This window comes from Papio anubis, chromosome 3 (genome assembly GCF_008728515.1).
Source record: "Papio anubis isolate 15944 chromosome 3, Panubis1.0, whole genome shotgun sequence".
Lineage (NCBI taxonomy): Eukaryota > Metazoa > Chordata > Mammalia > Primates > Cercopithecidae > Papio > Papio anubis.
Window position 1 is genome coordinate 101398823 of NC_044978.1, and position 16080 is coordinate 101414902.

Sequence of the window (16080 nt, forward strand, 5' to 3'; positions counted from 1 at the left end):
AAAAAGCCACAGACACTCAATGCCAGCCCATGAAAGCAGCCAGGAGCGGGGCTGTACCCCACAAAGCCACAGGGGAAAAGATGCTCAAGACCATGAGAACCCACCTTTTGCATTGGTGTGACCTGGATGTGAGAGATGGAGTCAAAGGAGATAATTTTGGAGCTTAATATTTAACTGCCCTGCCGGATTTCTGACTTGCATGGGGCCTGTAGCCCCTTAATTTTGGCAAATTTCTCTCATTTGGAATGGGTGCATTTATCCAATGCCTGTACCCAAATTGTTTCTAGGAAGTACCTTACTTGCTTTTGATTTTACAGGCTCCTAGGTGGAAGGGACTTGCCTTATCTCAGATGGGACTTTGGACTGTGGACTTCTGAGTTAATGCTGAAATGAGTTAAGACTCTGGGGGACTGTTGGGAAGGCATGATTGGTTTTGAAATGTGAGGACATGAGATTTTGGAGGGACCAGGGGCGGAATGATATGGTTTGGCTCTGGGTCCCCCCCAAAATCTTACCTTGAATTGTCAAGAGGAGGTCCAGGTGGAGATAACTGAATCATGGGGGTAGTTTCCCTTATACTGTTCTCATGGTAGTGAATAAGTTTCATGAGATCTGGTAGTTTTATAAATGGGAGTTCCCTTGCACAAGCTCTCTTGCCTGCTACCATGTAAAATGTGCCTTTGCTTCTCCTTTGTCTTCTGCCATGATTGTGAGGCCTTCCCAGCCATGCTGAACTGTGAGTCCAATAAACCTCTTTCCTTTATAAGTTACCAAGTCTTGGGTATGTCTTTATTAGCAGCATGAGAACAGACTAATAAATACAGTGAGAAAGTCAAGAAGCATTTCTTTAATGGACTTTGAAAACTGGATACTATGATTTTGCTAATAAGCAGAAAAGACATTTTTCTTTGTTTTTTTTTTTTTTGTGCATGATGGTACATATACAAAATGTAATATATGCCTGTCCCACATTCATGTCGTATTCCCATAGTGACTTTGCCACCCATAGTTTTCTATAGGTGCAGTATTTGTATTCAAGAACAGTTACTGACTTCCACATCAATTGCTTTGTAGCAGAATAGCTGCCTCCTGGTCTATAGTGGCTGACATGAATTCACTTTTTAAGGGGCTATTGCCTCAATAAAAAGTTAGAATCTGGAGATGTTGATTTTTAGAGGAGTGTACACCTGGCCTCCAAACAACTTTCATCATATGAATAGGCTGAGGTGGCTTACACAAAAACAAAACAAAAAAGGACCTCTTTTTCTTAAAGCACTAATATTTTGTTGTGTAGGCAACATTGCCTTACATGTTTAAAACATATTGTTTTAAACAGGTTGTAGGGAGGAATTAATAATATGTATACATAATTTTATTGAGGGTTTATTATGTACCTGGAATTTTGAACATGTTTTCTCTAATCTTTACAATAATCACATGCAGTAGGAATTATTGGCACTTTACTTGCACAGAAAGGAAGGCTTAGGCGGTAAATGATGGCAAAGGTGGTAAATGATGGAGTTGGGATTCCTGCTTAGGCCTCTTTGGAACCAAAGCTCTTATCTATCTTTCTCTTATGACACTTTTTATTTTTTAGGAGATAGGGTCTTGCTCTGTTGTCCAGGCTGGAGTGCAGTGGCACAATCAGCTCATAGTATCCTTGAATTCCTGGGCTCAAGCAATCCTTCTGTTTCAGCCTCTTGTGTAGCTAGGACTGCAGATATGTGCCACCCACCTGATGGGGTCTTGCTATGTTGCCCAGGCTGGTCTCAAACTCTGAGCCTCAAGTGATCTTCCTGCTTCTGACTCCCAAAATGCTGGGATTACAGGTGTGAGCCATCATGCCCAGACAGCTATATGTTTTGATACAGCTCAAGGCCAGTGGTTCTCAAAGCCTGGGCCCCATCCTGGAGTAATTTATGTACAATGTCTAGGACAGGATCTGGATGTGGAGATATATTTATAGATTTTATTTTTTAGAGCAGTTTTAAGTTCTCAGCAAGATTGAGCAGAAAGTACAGAGAGTTCTTATATACCCTCTTCCCCACACAGGCATTAGCCTCCCCCGCATCTATAGAAAGCTATGAGTGGCAAAGGCACTATGACAATGGGAATATGACATGAGTGTGGGCCAGGCATATATTACATTTTTCATCCCCCAGCAAAGTGGTACATTTGTTAGAATTGATGAACCTCCATCGATGCATCATTATCACTCAGAGTCCATAGTTTACATCAGGGTCCACTCTTGGTGTTTTACATTCTATGGGCTTAGGAAAATATATAATGACATGTATCCACCATTATAGTATCATACAAACTCTTTCCACTGCTCTAAAAATGCCCTGTGCCTGCTTATTTATCTTTCCTTCCCGACTAACCCTTGGCAACTGCTAATCCGTTTTGCTGTCTCCATAGTTTTTCCTTTTCCTGAATATTACAGAGTTGGAATCATAGCATATGTACTTTTACAGGTTGGCTTCTTTCACTTAGCAGTATGCATTTAAGGTTTCTCCCAGGATGTGGAGAGTTTTTTTTTTTTTTTTTTTTTTGAGACGGCGTCTGGCTCTGTCGCCCAGGCTGGAGTGCAGTGGCCTGATCTCAGCTCACTGCAAGCTCCGCCTCCCGGGTTTACGCCATTCTCCTGCCTCAGCCTCCCGTGTAGCTGGGACTACAGGCGCCCGCCACCTCGCCCGGCTATTTTTTTGTATTTTTTAGTAGAGACGGGGTTTCACCGTGTTAGCCAGGATGGTCTCGATCTGCTGACCTCGTGATCCGCCCGTCTCGGCCTCCCAAAGTGCTGGGATTACAGGCTTGAGCCACCGTGCCCGGCCGGATGTGGAGAGTTTTAAAAAGCACCCCAGGGAATGTTAACATGCCGCCAATTTTGAGAACCACTGGTCTCAGGGGTAAAATCTAGAAACAGCTAGCATTTAGGTAAAGACTGGGCTTCTCCTTGCTGCTAAGAGGGCAAAGTTGATCTTCATCACCCTTGCTGTGTTTCCCCATGTTGCTGTGCTGCCCAGTGGCCTTCGTCAGGAAGTCATATGCCCTCACTAGGTACACAGCTCATCGTAACCTCTTGTACCTGGAATGGGTGTCAGATTCTGGCCCCATCATATTGTAAATAAATCTCTGGGTTATCCCTGCTAAGGATCTTTGGGTGGCATTTTATTATCTGATTCTTACCTTTCTCTTGCAAAGAAGCCTGGAGCAAGTCCTTAGCAGAGTTTGAACCAAGGTGTTTCTGACTTTGGGAAAAGGAATGGTTAATATAGAATGACAGAATCTGGGAATGAGATGAAATCTGAGTTGAATTCTGAAATAAGGCTATAACATCTATAGCATGAGAGTGGGGTTCGGCCGTTTTGGATGAGACTTTCTGGAAAGGAGGGAACAGTTTGAGACAAGATCTGAAGCAGGGAAGACAGAGTGACTTAACAAAAATGTGACTGCCTATCAGAGCCAGGGGTTTTGAGTAGCCCACAGGAATGGGGTAGTGATGTGTTGCACATGCCCTTGTGGGAGATAACTCTGCAAAGGCTGGTGAGTCTTCTCTTAGGCATGTCTTAGTGTCTTCTTCACCTGTAGATCCCTGGAGACTCACCACCTCTCATAACCTTTGGAAAGGGTAGCCTCTGACTCTTCTTCCTTGACATGGCAGATTGGACCAAGGCTGAATGCTAGAACTAAAAACACTAGTTCTAGCTGTGCTTTTAGTTCTAGCATCCACCTTTGGCCCAATTTCTATATTTAGAAAAACTAAAAGTATCTAGAGTGGTTTTAGTTTTAGCATTCAGTCTTGGTTCAATTTCTATATTTGTTGATTCAGATGCGCGGGGGAGATCATCTAGCTGGCAAGAGAACTAATCAGATGGTCTCACATGAGCATTTGAACCAGCAAATATACAAATTTCATAGTAGAGGGTCCTGAGTGTGAACCATCAAGCATTTAATAAGTGCTGATTATCTGCCTCATGCTTTTCTAGGGCCTATCAATACATGGATGTACAAGGCAAAGTCCTTCTTTCACAGACATTAGGTTTAAATGGGAAAATGAACAAGTAAATAAATAAGAAAATGTCAGGTCATAACAAAGGCAATGGATGAAACAGAGTCTTTTGACAGAGTATAATCGGGAGAAACAGATGTCATCAAATGGTGAGCTTGGGGGGAGATCAGAGAAGACCCTTGAAAGAAGGTGACAGGGGATAATAGATATGGAGGCCAAGGCAAAAATTAGGAAAAGAGTTGACTAGAGCATGTGTGTCCCATGGAAAAACTAGAGATGGGGGTAGCTATGTGGTCCCTCAGAGATTTAGGGTGCCACAGGTGATTCCTGGTTAATTTTTGGTTCCTTTGAGCCATTTCCTCTCTTGCATTCTTTTAATAACATCTCTACACACACACATACACACACACACACCCTCTCTTGAGCTAGTTTAAGTGGATCTTGCATCTTCCATGCCAGAGTGCTTAAAAACAGGGATAAATTGAGGAAGATTCTGAATGGTAGTCTGTGGTTTTGGACTTAGTTCTGTCTCAGAAAGGGCTTTTGAGCACTATAGAGTGTCTTTATGCACTGGTGTCAGGGAAAACACATTCCTTTTTTGAGGATGGAAAGCTACTGATTGTACTGAAGCTTGCATTCCTCTGCCAACTGCTGGAACAGGAAAAACAACCATCATCCTGACTGCCAGCAGTCTGGCCAGACACCACCTGTTCTCAGTGCCTGTGTGGGGTGTTTAGCTTAGCTAGGCAGCTCCAACAGCACCTGGGATGCAAAAACATCCTGAATTTCTCCAAACACCACAGCAGGGCTATTTAAACAGCACAACATTCAGGAAATAGTCATTATCTCCACACCTCCTGCATTCAATGGGATGGATTATTGGATGAGCTTCAGAGGGCAGCTCCAGGGAGTGCCAAGTCCTCCTAGACCAGATCTCCCATCCGTATGAATGTGCCATTTGTGGGGCAATGCGGCTGGGCTTCTCAGGTTATTGGAGAGGAAGTTGGGCTTGATTCTCTCTGCCTGTGTGGAGTCCTTTCTGTATACCAAATGAACTGTCAGCATCAGCACAAAAAATGGGTGCAGACTTGTGCAGGGGAGAGGAAGACTGCTGCTGTTGCACATATTTTCTATAGGGAGCATTTTGGACCATTAAAAGGGGAAAAATGTGAAGGTGGGTGAGCAAGCCTCATCTATCTCATTTGCCTTGGGATAGAGAAAGGATGTACTGGTAGCCATCAGTCAGTGTCTTCCTTCCCTTCATTTGCCCCCCTTTTCCCCCTATATTGGCAGGAGTCCAAAGCAAACCATTGATGTTATAATTTCTGTTCTTTTACATTTGCTGAGGGGTGCTTTACTTCCAACTATGTGGTCAGTTTTGGAATAGGTGTGATGTGGTGCTGAGAAGAATGTATATTCTGTTGATTTGGGGTGGAGAGTTCTGTAGATGTCTATTAGATCTGCTTGGTGCAGAGCTGAGTTCAATTCCTGAATATCCTTGTTAACTTTCTGTCTCGTTGATCTCTGTAATGTTGACAGTGGGGTGTTAAAGTCTCCCATTATTATTGTATGGGAGTCTAAGTCTCTTTGTAAGTCTCTAAGGACTTGCTTTATGAATCTGGGTGCTTCTGTATTGGGTGCATACATATTTAGAATAGTTAGCTCTTCTTGTTGAATTGATCTCTTTACCATTATGTAATGGCCTTCTTTGTCTCTTTTGATCTTTGTTGGTTTAAAGTCTGTTTTATCAGCGACTAGAATTGCAACCCCTGCCTTTTTTTGTTTTCCATTTACTTGGTAGATCTTCCTCCATCCCTTTATTTTGAGCCTATGTGTGTCTCTGCATGTGAGATGGGTCTCCTGAATACAGCACACTGATGGGTCCTGACTCTTTATCCAATTTACCAGTCTGTGTCTTTTAATTGGAGCATTTAGCCCATTTACATTTAAGGTTAATATTGTTATGTGTGAATTTGATCCTGTCATTATGATGTTAGCTGGTTATTTTGCTCGCTAGTTGATGCAATTTCTTCCTAGCATCAATGGTCTTTACATTTTGACATGTTTTTGCAGTGGCTGGTACCAGTTGTTTCTTTCCATGTTTAGTGCTTCCTTCAGGAGCTCTTGTAGGGCAGGCCTGGTGGTGACAAAATCTCTCAGCATTTGCTTGTCTGTAAAAGATTTTATTTCTCTTTCACTTATGAAACTTAGTTTGGCTGGATATGAAATTCTGGGTTGAAAATTCTTTTCTTTAAGAATGTTCAATATTGGCCCCCACTCTCTTCTGGCTTGTAGAGTTTCTGCTGAGAGGTGTGCTGTTAGTCTGATGGGCTTCCCTTTGTGGGTAACCCGACCTTTCTCTCTGGCTGCCCTTAATATTTTTTCCTTCATTTCAACTTTGGTGAATCTGACAATTGTGTGTCTTGGAGTTGCTCTTCTCGAGGAGTATCTTTGTGGCGTTCTCTGTATTTCCTGAATTTGAATGTTGGCCTGCCTTGCTAGGTTGGGGAAGTTCTCCTGGACAATATCCTGCAGAGTGTTTTCTAACTTGGTTCCATTCTCCCCGTCACTTTAAGGTACACCAATCAGATGTAGATTTGGTCTTTTCACATAGTCCCATATTTCTTGGAGGCTTTGTTCATTTCTTTTTACTCTTTTTTCTCTACATTTCTCTTCTCGCTTCATTTCATTCATTTGATCTTCAATCACTGATACCCTTTCTTCCAGTTGATCAAATAGGTTACTGAAGCTTGTGCATTTGTCATGTAGTTCTCCTGCCATGGCTACTCGAGGGTCAGGGACCCACTTGAGCAGGCAGTCTGTCCGTTCTCAGATCTCAAACTCCATGCTGGGAGAACCACTACTCTCTTCAAAACTGTCAGACAGAGACATTTAAATCTGCAGAGGTTTCTGCTGCCTTTTGTTTGGCTATGCCCTGTCCCCAGAAGTGGAGTCTACAGAGGCAGGCAGGCCTCCTTGAGCTGTGGTGGGCTCCACCCAGGTCGAGCTTCCCCCGCCCCGCTCTTTGTTTACCTACTCAAGCCTCAGCAACGGCAGGCGCCCCTCCCTCAGCCTCCCTGCCGCCTTGCAGTTAGATCTCAGACAGCTGTGCTAGCTATGAGGGAGGCTCTGTGGGCGTGGGACCCTCCAGCGGGATATAATCTCCTGGTGTGCTGTTCACTAAGACTCTTGGAAAGGCACAGCATTAGGGTGGGAGTGACCTGATTTTCCAGGTGCTGTGGGGGTCCCTTGGCTAGGAAAGGGAATTCCCTTACCCCTTGTGCTTCCCTGGTGAGGCGATGCCTTGCCCCGCTTCGGCTCTCGCTCAGTGGGCTGCACCCACTGCCCGACATGCCCCAGTGTGATGAACCCAGTACCTCAGTTGGAAATGCAGAAATCACCCGTCTTCTGTGTTGCTCACGCTGGGAGCTGTAGCCTGGAGCTGTTCCTATTTGGCCATCTTGGAACCACCTCCAGCAAACCATTGATATCAAGCACTGGATGATAGCAGTTTGGTCTGGTTAATATTCTCATCAAGAAATCAGGTTGGTAATTAACAACTATATGAGACTTTCAAAATACTTTCATTTTACAACTGCCTATTGTAACCCTCTAGTGTACCCTGATGTGCATACCTGTTCTTTTGTGGTTTTAAAACTTCACTGAAAAGTCAAACACTTTATTCAAGTGAATTTTACAGATCTGGATTAAGAACTAGATCAACTGAGCTGCTTCTTAGGCAGAAGCTAAAGGATGCTGGAATAAATCAGAAATATGGCACTTTTAAAACTCAGGTTTCCACCTGCTATTATTTTCAAAAGCATCAAAATGTATATCGTTTTTGGTCCTAATGAAGTAGAGCCCCTCATGTGAAAATAAAAATAAAAGCAAAACACTCTTTGATGGTGGTGGCCAATTTGGTCTGAATGTTTTGATGACTCCAGCATGCCTGCAGTTCATTTGGCCCCAACAAGTCCTGGCAAGACAGCTGACAGAGGCCTGAAGTTGGCAGTTGCAGTCAGCTGAAATTCTGAAACCCAGCAACATATTACTTAGTCCCACTTACTGAGAAAAAATGATTTACTCTCTCATATGCACTGTAATCCCTTAATGCCTCCCAAAATATATCTGGTTTGGAAAATCTCACACATCCTAAATAATAACACATATTTCAGAAAAGAGAACGTTTTGTTAACAAGAAAGGCAAAACAAAACACAATAAAATCACCCGGAAAAAGCCATGTAAGCTGCTTCTATTCCCAGTGACTCTGAGGGACTTGGTATAACGCAACAGTGCTTTGTAGCTAGGAATAATGGAAAATCAGTGAAATGAAAGACAATTGCAAATAAGTCAAAATATTATGTTAATGATAAGTGTATATAATTGTCTCTTGTTCTGAACATAAAGAAGGAGGTATACAGTTTTTTTCAAGTGAAGTTAGTTGGTTTCTCCCTACTCTCATTGAAAATGTGTTGAATCTATATTTGAAGAATTGGCACAAACCATTAGCCAACCCAGAGAACCCATGTGCCTCAGTGAGCCTGATTAGGTGGCATCCCAATATACGTCAAATAAGAGTAAGGCCTCTCTGGCTGAAGTGGAAGGCTGGAAACCCACAGCTTCGCCCCTTGCCGGCTGCCTTTGAGTAACTTCTGTGAAGCAACTTGCAAACCATGGCTCTACTGGATCATTGTCTGATGACTCCTAATCTTTATTTCTTTCTGTGTCTTCACCAGTCTACCCTCGCTCCATTTTTGTCTTTTCCACCACCCCTAAACTGGAGTTTCCCAAAGCCAGTGCTCAGAGCAGCGCTGGTGCCTGATGAAGTTCACACTACTATCTGAAGAGTGGTGGAAGAAAGGCACGATTTAGTGAGTTTTTGCAAAGCCAAATTGTTCTATTTAAGACTTTTTTCGTTATGAGATAATGTCTGCTCTATTTTTTGGTTGTTAAAATGTTCTTTTTTAATGAAATGATGAGAATAGCAGATTTTTGAAAATTCATCTTTTTGGGCAAAATAGAAAATTACTAGCCCTATGTTAGTCCCCAGATTTTTTTTTTATTAAAATCATACTTTTTGGATTAAATTCTAAAACCTAGGCACCATTATGTTAAGGTACATTTAAAAAATTTAGTGGATACATAATATTTTACATATTTATGGGGTGATATTTTGTTACATGCATAGAATGTGCAATGATAAGTCCGGGTATTTGGTGTATCCATCACATTGAGTATTTTTCTTTCTTTCTTTCTTTCTTTCTTTCTTTCTTTCTTTCTTTCTTTCCTTTCTGAGATGGAGGCTGGAGTGCAGTGGCACCATCTCAGCTCACTGCAACCTCTACCTCCTGGGTTCAAGTGATTCTTGTGCCTCAGCCTCCCAAGTAGCTGGGATTACAGGTGTGTGCCACCATACTCAGCTAATTTTTGTATTTTTAGTAGAGATGGGGTTTCGCCTGTTGGCCAGGCTGGTCTTAAACTCCTCGCTTCCAGTGATCTGACCAGCTTGTCCTCCCAAAGTGCTGGGACTATAGGTATGAACCACTGTTCCTGACTAGTATTTATCATTTCTATGTGTTGGTAATATTTCAAATTCTCTCTTCCAGCTATTTTGAAAAATACACCTTGTTGCTAACTATAGTCACCCCACTTTGCTATCAAATGTTAGAACTTGTAACTTCTATAGAACTGTAAGTTTGTACCAATTAACTAAACTCTCTTTATCCCTCCCCACCCCTACATAACCATCTCAGTCTCTGGTATCTATTATTCTACTCTTTACTTCCATGAGATCAACTTTTTTAGCTCCCAGGTATGAGTGAGAACGTATGATATTTGTCTTTCTGTGCCTGGCTTATTTCATTTAGCATAATGACCTCCAGTTCCATCATGTTGCTGCAAATGACATGATTTCATTCTTTTTACAGCTGAATGGAACTCCATCGTGTATATACCACATTTTCTCTCTTTATTTTAAAAATGAAAGCAAATTTGTTAAGAAAGTAAAGAAATAAAAGAATGGCTACCCCATACGCAGAGCTGTAGCATGGGCTGCTCGACTGAGTATACTTGTAGTTATTTCTTGATTTTATGCTAAACAAGGGGTGGATTATTCAAGAGTTTTTAAGGAAAGGGGTGGAAATTTCCTGGAACAGAGGGTTCCTCCTTTTTTTTTTTTTTTTTTAAGACTATATAGGGTAACTTCTGGACGTTGCTATTGCATTTGTAAACTGTCATGGTGCTGGAGGGAGTGTCTTTTAGCATGCTAATGCATTCATAATAAGCATATAATGGCTGTGTGTGGTGGCTCACACCTGTAATTTCAGCGCATTGGGAACCCCAGGCAGGTAGATTGCTTGAGGCCAGGAGTTGAATACCAGCCTGGCCAACATGAAGAAACCCTGTCTCTATTAAAAATACAAAGAATTAGCCAAGCATGTGGTGTGCACCTGGATTCCCAACTACTTGACTGAGGCACGAGAATTGCTTGAACCCAGGAGGTGGAGGCTGCAGTGAGCTCAGATCATGCCACTGCACTCCAGCCTGGACAACACAGTGAGACTCTGTCTGAAAAAAAAAAAAAAAAGCATACAATGAGCAGTGAGAATGGCTAGAGGTCACTTTCATTGCCATCTTGGTTTTGGTGGGTTTTAGCTAGCTTCTTTACCACATCCTATTTTATCAGTAGGGGCTTTGTAAGCTGTATCCTGTGATACTAGTCCTGTCCACCTCTTATCTCATCTGTGACTAAGAATGCCTAACCTCGTAGGAATGCAGTTGAGCAGATCTTACCCTTTTTTTACCCAGCCCCTATTCAAGATGGAGTCACTCTTGTTCAACTGCCTCCAACATATTCCCACCTCCACCTTTTACAAGGGAACCCTCAATCCTAAGGGTTGTAGAGGGATAAAGATTCATCTTCTGTAACTTCTTCAGGCTAAATAGGGGCAATGCTATTCCTGCCTAACTATTAGGGTATTTGTATGTAGGACAGAGAAGAGCTCAGTCAGAAAGTGTCAATATGCTGAGGGTCATTCATAACTCTGAGTTCCAACAAAAGGTGATATCTGGAAGATTAATAAGTGTACAATTTAAGAAAATGTTGAGTAAGCTTATCCTACATTCCTACAAAGGGTACAACAGCAATATATGTCACAACAGCAAAGCAAAGTAAGTAAAATTATCCCAAGTAAACTAAATAGCTTTCCATGAACTGGGCAATTGTTGGAACCAAGCTGATATGGAGTTGCTAGTTGTTTCCAATATGTGCCAGAATTAGAATACTGAACTAGATATTTACATTACCCATCCCTTTTGTTTCTTCTGAGCTGCAGCCAGAGATCACTGGTTGATTCACAGGAATAATCAGGGTTAGTCTAAATTGCAGGAAAAAATTTAAAAATAACGGATGAGGCTAGAACCTAATAACAAGTGTACCATGGTTTTTGAAACATAATCTTTTTCTCCCCAGTTCTCATTTTGATTAAAAACAAATCATGATAGGACTGAACTGTTGGCAAAATAAGCTTTAGTTTATACTTGGCCTGATTATTTGTATAAAGTATAGGAAGAATAATTCACATAGACTTTTTAAGTTGACCTGATGGAACTCTGTTCCATAAGGAATCTCAGATAAGACTTTTTTTTTTTTTTAAGCCTTGAGCCCAGCCATGGCTTTGTGCCATTAAATACCTATATGAGTTGGATACATTCCTCTCTCTTGAGGTCTCAAGACAACTTGGGGCTACTAGGCCTGTCAGGAAGTGACATTCTTTACTTACCACAGGTCAGGAAATCTGTACAGGGACTGTATAGACAAAGAATGAGACCAGTTTTCCCAAGGGGCTTTTATTGACTTTATAAGTAAACTTTAATTCTTTAAAGAAGTCTGTCTGTACCTGAAAGCATGCCATTCCAATAAAAGCCTTAATAAAATAACCAGGGTTTCCAATCATGTCCTGTTACAAAAGAAAACAGATCCTTTTTACACCTATGCAAATAATGATATTGCTATAAATTAAGAATACTTACAAATAAGCCAGGCATGGTGGCTCATGCCTGTAATCCCAGCACTTTGGGAGGCTGAGGCAGGCAGATCACTTGAGATCAGGAGTTCGAGACCAGCCTGGCTAACATGGTGAAACCCTGTCTCTTCTAAAAATGCAAAAATTAGCCTGGTGTGGTGGCAGGCACCTGCAATTCCAGCTACTCAGGAGGCTGAGGCAGGAGAATGGCTTGAACCTGGGAGGTGAAGATTGAGTGAGCCAAGATCATGCCACTGCACTCCAGCCTGGGTGACAGAGCAAGACTCTGTCTCAAGAAAAAAAAAAAAAATAAAAGAATACTTTACAAATAGTTTCCAGATTATGGAGAAATCAGGTAGAGAGAAACAAATACACTTCAAATTTTGTTTGTAGAAATATACTTTACTCAATTGCTAAAAACTATAAATAGCTCAAAAGAAAAGTTTTCTTGACTCTGAAAAACAAAACAAAGGATCAGTAACATTTTAAGCAAAAAATCACAAAGGGGATTATTTCAGTCTTCTATTAGTTAAGTTCATGCAGTTAACCTCTGTTCTGCTTGGTATTCATGAACATTTCAGCTTTCCATGAGAGTCCTGAAAGATTTTTCTGTATTCTAATGTCACAATCTACTAAGTTATCAGAAACCTGCATTCAAGAGCACCTGTCAGAGTCCTATTGCTGATTATAAAACTCCCTTTAAAGAGGATCAAAACAAGACAACAATTGTCTGTGGATGACAAAGTCTTAGGGCAGCCACTATTAAAGCCACAATTGACTAGAAATTTTGGTAACTTCCTTGGCATACAACAACTTTACATAACAATTATAATTGTAAATAATGTACACTAAGTCAGAATTATAGGAGTTTCCCATAATTTTGGATATTATTTATTTGGTCAGAAAAAGACATAATTTACAATATGATTTTGGAAAGTTTGTCAAATATCAAAGGTTTAGAAGACTTGGCACTATAAAATAGAATTTCAGGTCACCATAAGTCATTCATTTAGCCAAAATGATAACTCAACAATTTTAAAAAGGCAATAACTTTTACTTATTATTAGAGAAAAGACTTAGATTTCCAAACAATCTGTCTCTTTTCTTTCCTTTCTTTTTCCTATAGTTTATTTAAAAGGCAAACAAATTTATTATTACTTTTAATATTACATGAAAATTTTGTTCAAAAGAGAAAGGGGTGATGTTTCCATACCTTCCAGGTAGCCAAGAGCATGTATCTCTGATCCAAAAGTGCAAAGAGCTGAGTATCCCCCCATAACTGCTATTAATATCAGCCATCCTCAAAAGTATATTTCCTAGCTACTTATTACACACCAAAGCTCTCTCATAATATGAAGTAATTTCTGATACGCTCCAAAGCTGAAAACATCAGATAATGCAATGCAAAGCAGAACAGAGCCTTAGATTTTGAGAGAGATCTATCCACTTTCAATTCCTGAGGTTTCATGAGGAAAATGGTGTTTTTTTCCCCCAGGCAGGGTCTGTGGTGCCTCTTCTGTTTTTCCCAAGGAGTTCCAGGCTGTTAGAAATTATCTTAGGATAATTTCTCTCACTTGTGCATCAGCAGTGGCAAGAAGACAAAATAGAGAAAAACAATTAAGTCAGCTGAGAAGAGAAAATTTTTTTTATACAGAAAAATAAGATCCAGTAAGAGAAAAAAACATAATGGCCTTTAAAATATATGTATAGCATGGATATTGCTTTTAATTTAGCTGACTTTTAACCAAATGTCTTATTACCAAAGTCTATCCAGAATAAACAGCAAGTATTTCTGGTTTTTGAACTTTACCAAAGGTAACCTCCCAGGTGCTCAGAGAAAGGAAAACCCAAGATGGGAAGTCAGAAGTTGTACATGGAGGGCAAGAGAATCAGCAAATGGCAAAGGTCACACAAATATCAACCAGAAAGTACTCATTCCCTAGTCTGAAAATGGAACCTGGGATGCCATTGTGAAAAGACAAAGCCTTAGCTCCTAAGCTACAGCTCTGGGCCGTTTCAACTGCCCTTCCCAAAGGGACTCTAGAGGCAGCCAATTTTGAGCCTGCAAAGGCTTTTAACTGCTCAAGAGAATTTTTAGAGCTATGACATGAGTTCCAAAATTCCTGTCTCTGAATTTTGGCACAGACCAAGAGCAAATACTGCCATGTGGTTACAAGGACAAGTTCCCAAGGACATAAAACAAGATGAGAGGGAAATATCATCTAGTTTTTGTTTGTTTGTTTCAGGGAAGCAAAAGTTGGTAACTGACTAGTTTGCTGGGCTGGCTTGGACAGGGGACTTATGGGGTCCTAGGCCTGTGTTCTATCCTAAGGTACCCCTCCTTATGACACAATGATACAGAAAGACAAATTCATTGCGTAAAGTCCATCGGATTTGTTACAGCCTAACACTAGCCTCACAGATTATTTTTCCCATTATTCAAAACCTTGCAGAGGAGATGAACAGTGATTTATTTACCATTCACCCAACCAGTTTGCACCAAGAGAGAGGCCAGAAGCCTGACTGGTAAGAAATTCTTACTCTTTTGCTGGCATGCTAGATTTCTGGGTTCCCTTTTCCTCAGCACCTGTAGTGACCCTTTTTGCCACATTATAACCCTGGGTGCCAAGCCACAACACAAAGGAAAGCCATCTTTTTCTGTTTCATAGAACCATAGGCAAAAGCCGATCAAGTTTACAAGATGCCATCCGAGGGGTTGCATGGGTTAACCAAATTCACATTTTCCATTCTGGCCAGAGCAAAATACGTTTGACAAAACACAGACACTAGCCACCCTGTTTAGTGCCCAATATTGAACTGGTGAGGCTCAAACTTGCCCCTGGTTGGGCCCTGCTATCTTTAATCCATTCAAAGTGGGGTGGAATGACCTCTAACCAGGAGTTTCAACATGTAGCCTCTGGGCAAGATGGAAGAGCAGATGGTCTCCTTGAGTAACAGACAAGATAGGAAAAGGAAAGGAGAGAAAGACAGAGAAAAGCATTGCCTGCAGTGTGGTGAGGAAGGTGAGGAGCTCAGGGAGGCCAGAGAAAGACCCACTGTTGCCCATTGCAATGACAGTGAATCAAAAGTTCAGGCAGCTGCTTGTCAGTCACAAAGGTATCTTTTCCAGCAGTCCCATAAGCTCTCAAGTTTCTTCCTTAGGGGAGAGAAAAGCTCTCCATGTCCTGTGATCCTAATTCTGTCACCCATAGCCATCAGCAAAGAGTGTAAGGCAGATTAATCCAAAGAGAATAGTGGTTAACATCCCATAATGTCAAATCTGTTTTTAACTGAGAGATTTTACTGAGCGGGGCCTTTAACCCCCTAAATCTTAGGAAGGACTGTAACCTTCCTAAGCTGGGACTTGAAACCAAGTTTGGTCAAGTGTCCTTGCTTTTTATTAAAAGGGGCCTTTAGCCCTCTTTGTCTTAGGAGGGATTCTAACCCTCCTAAATTGGGTCTCTAACCCAATCCCATCATTTACCCTGGTGAAATGTACCCGCCCTCTTACCCAAAGTCAGCCAATTGTTGCTGCAGTCCATTTCCTTTGAGTTGGGGGTCTTCTCACTATAGTCCCGTCATGGTTTTCCAGGAAGATGTTACGGGAAAGAGGTCCCAATCCAGACTGCAAGAGAGGGTTCTTGGACATCATGCAAGAAAGAATTCTGGGTGAGTTCACAGAGTAAAATGAAAGCAAGTTTATTAAGAAAGTAAATTAATAAAAGAATGGCTACCCCATAGGCAGAGCAGCCTATACCACATTTTCTTTATCCATTCATCCTCTTAGATTGATTCCATATCTTTGCTATTGAGAACAGTGCTGAAATAAACATAGGGGCACAGGTATACACTTGATAAGATGATTTCTTTTCCTTTGGATAAATACCTAATAGTGGGATTGCTAGATCATATGGTAGTTCTATTTTCAGTTTTTTGAGAAATCTTCATATTATTTTCCATAGTGGTGGGACTAATTTACATTCCCACCAACGATCTACAAATGTTCCCTTTTCTCTACAGCCTCACCAGCATCTGTTATTCTA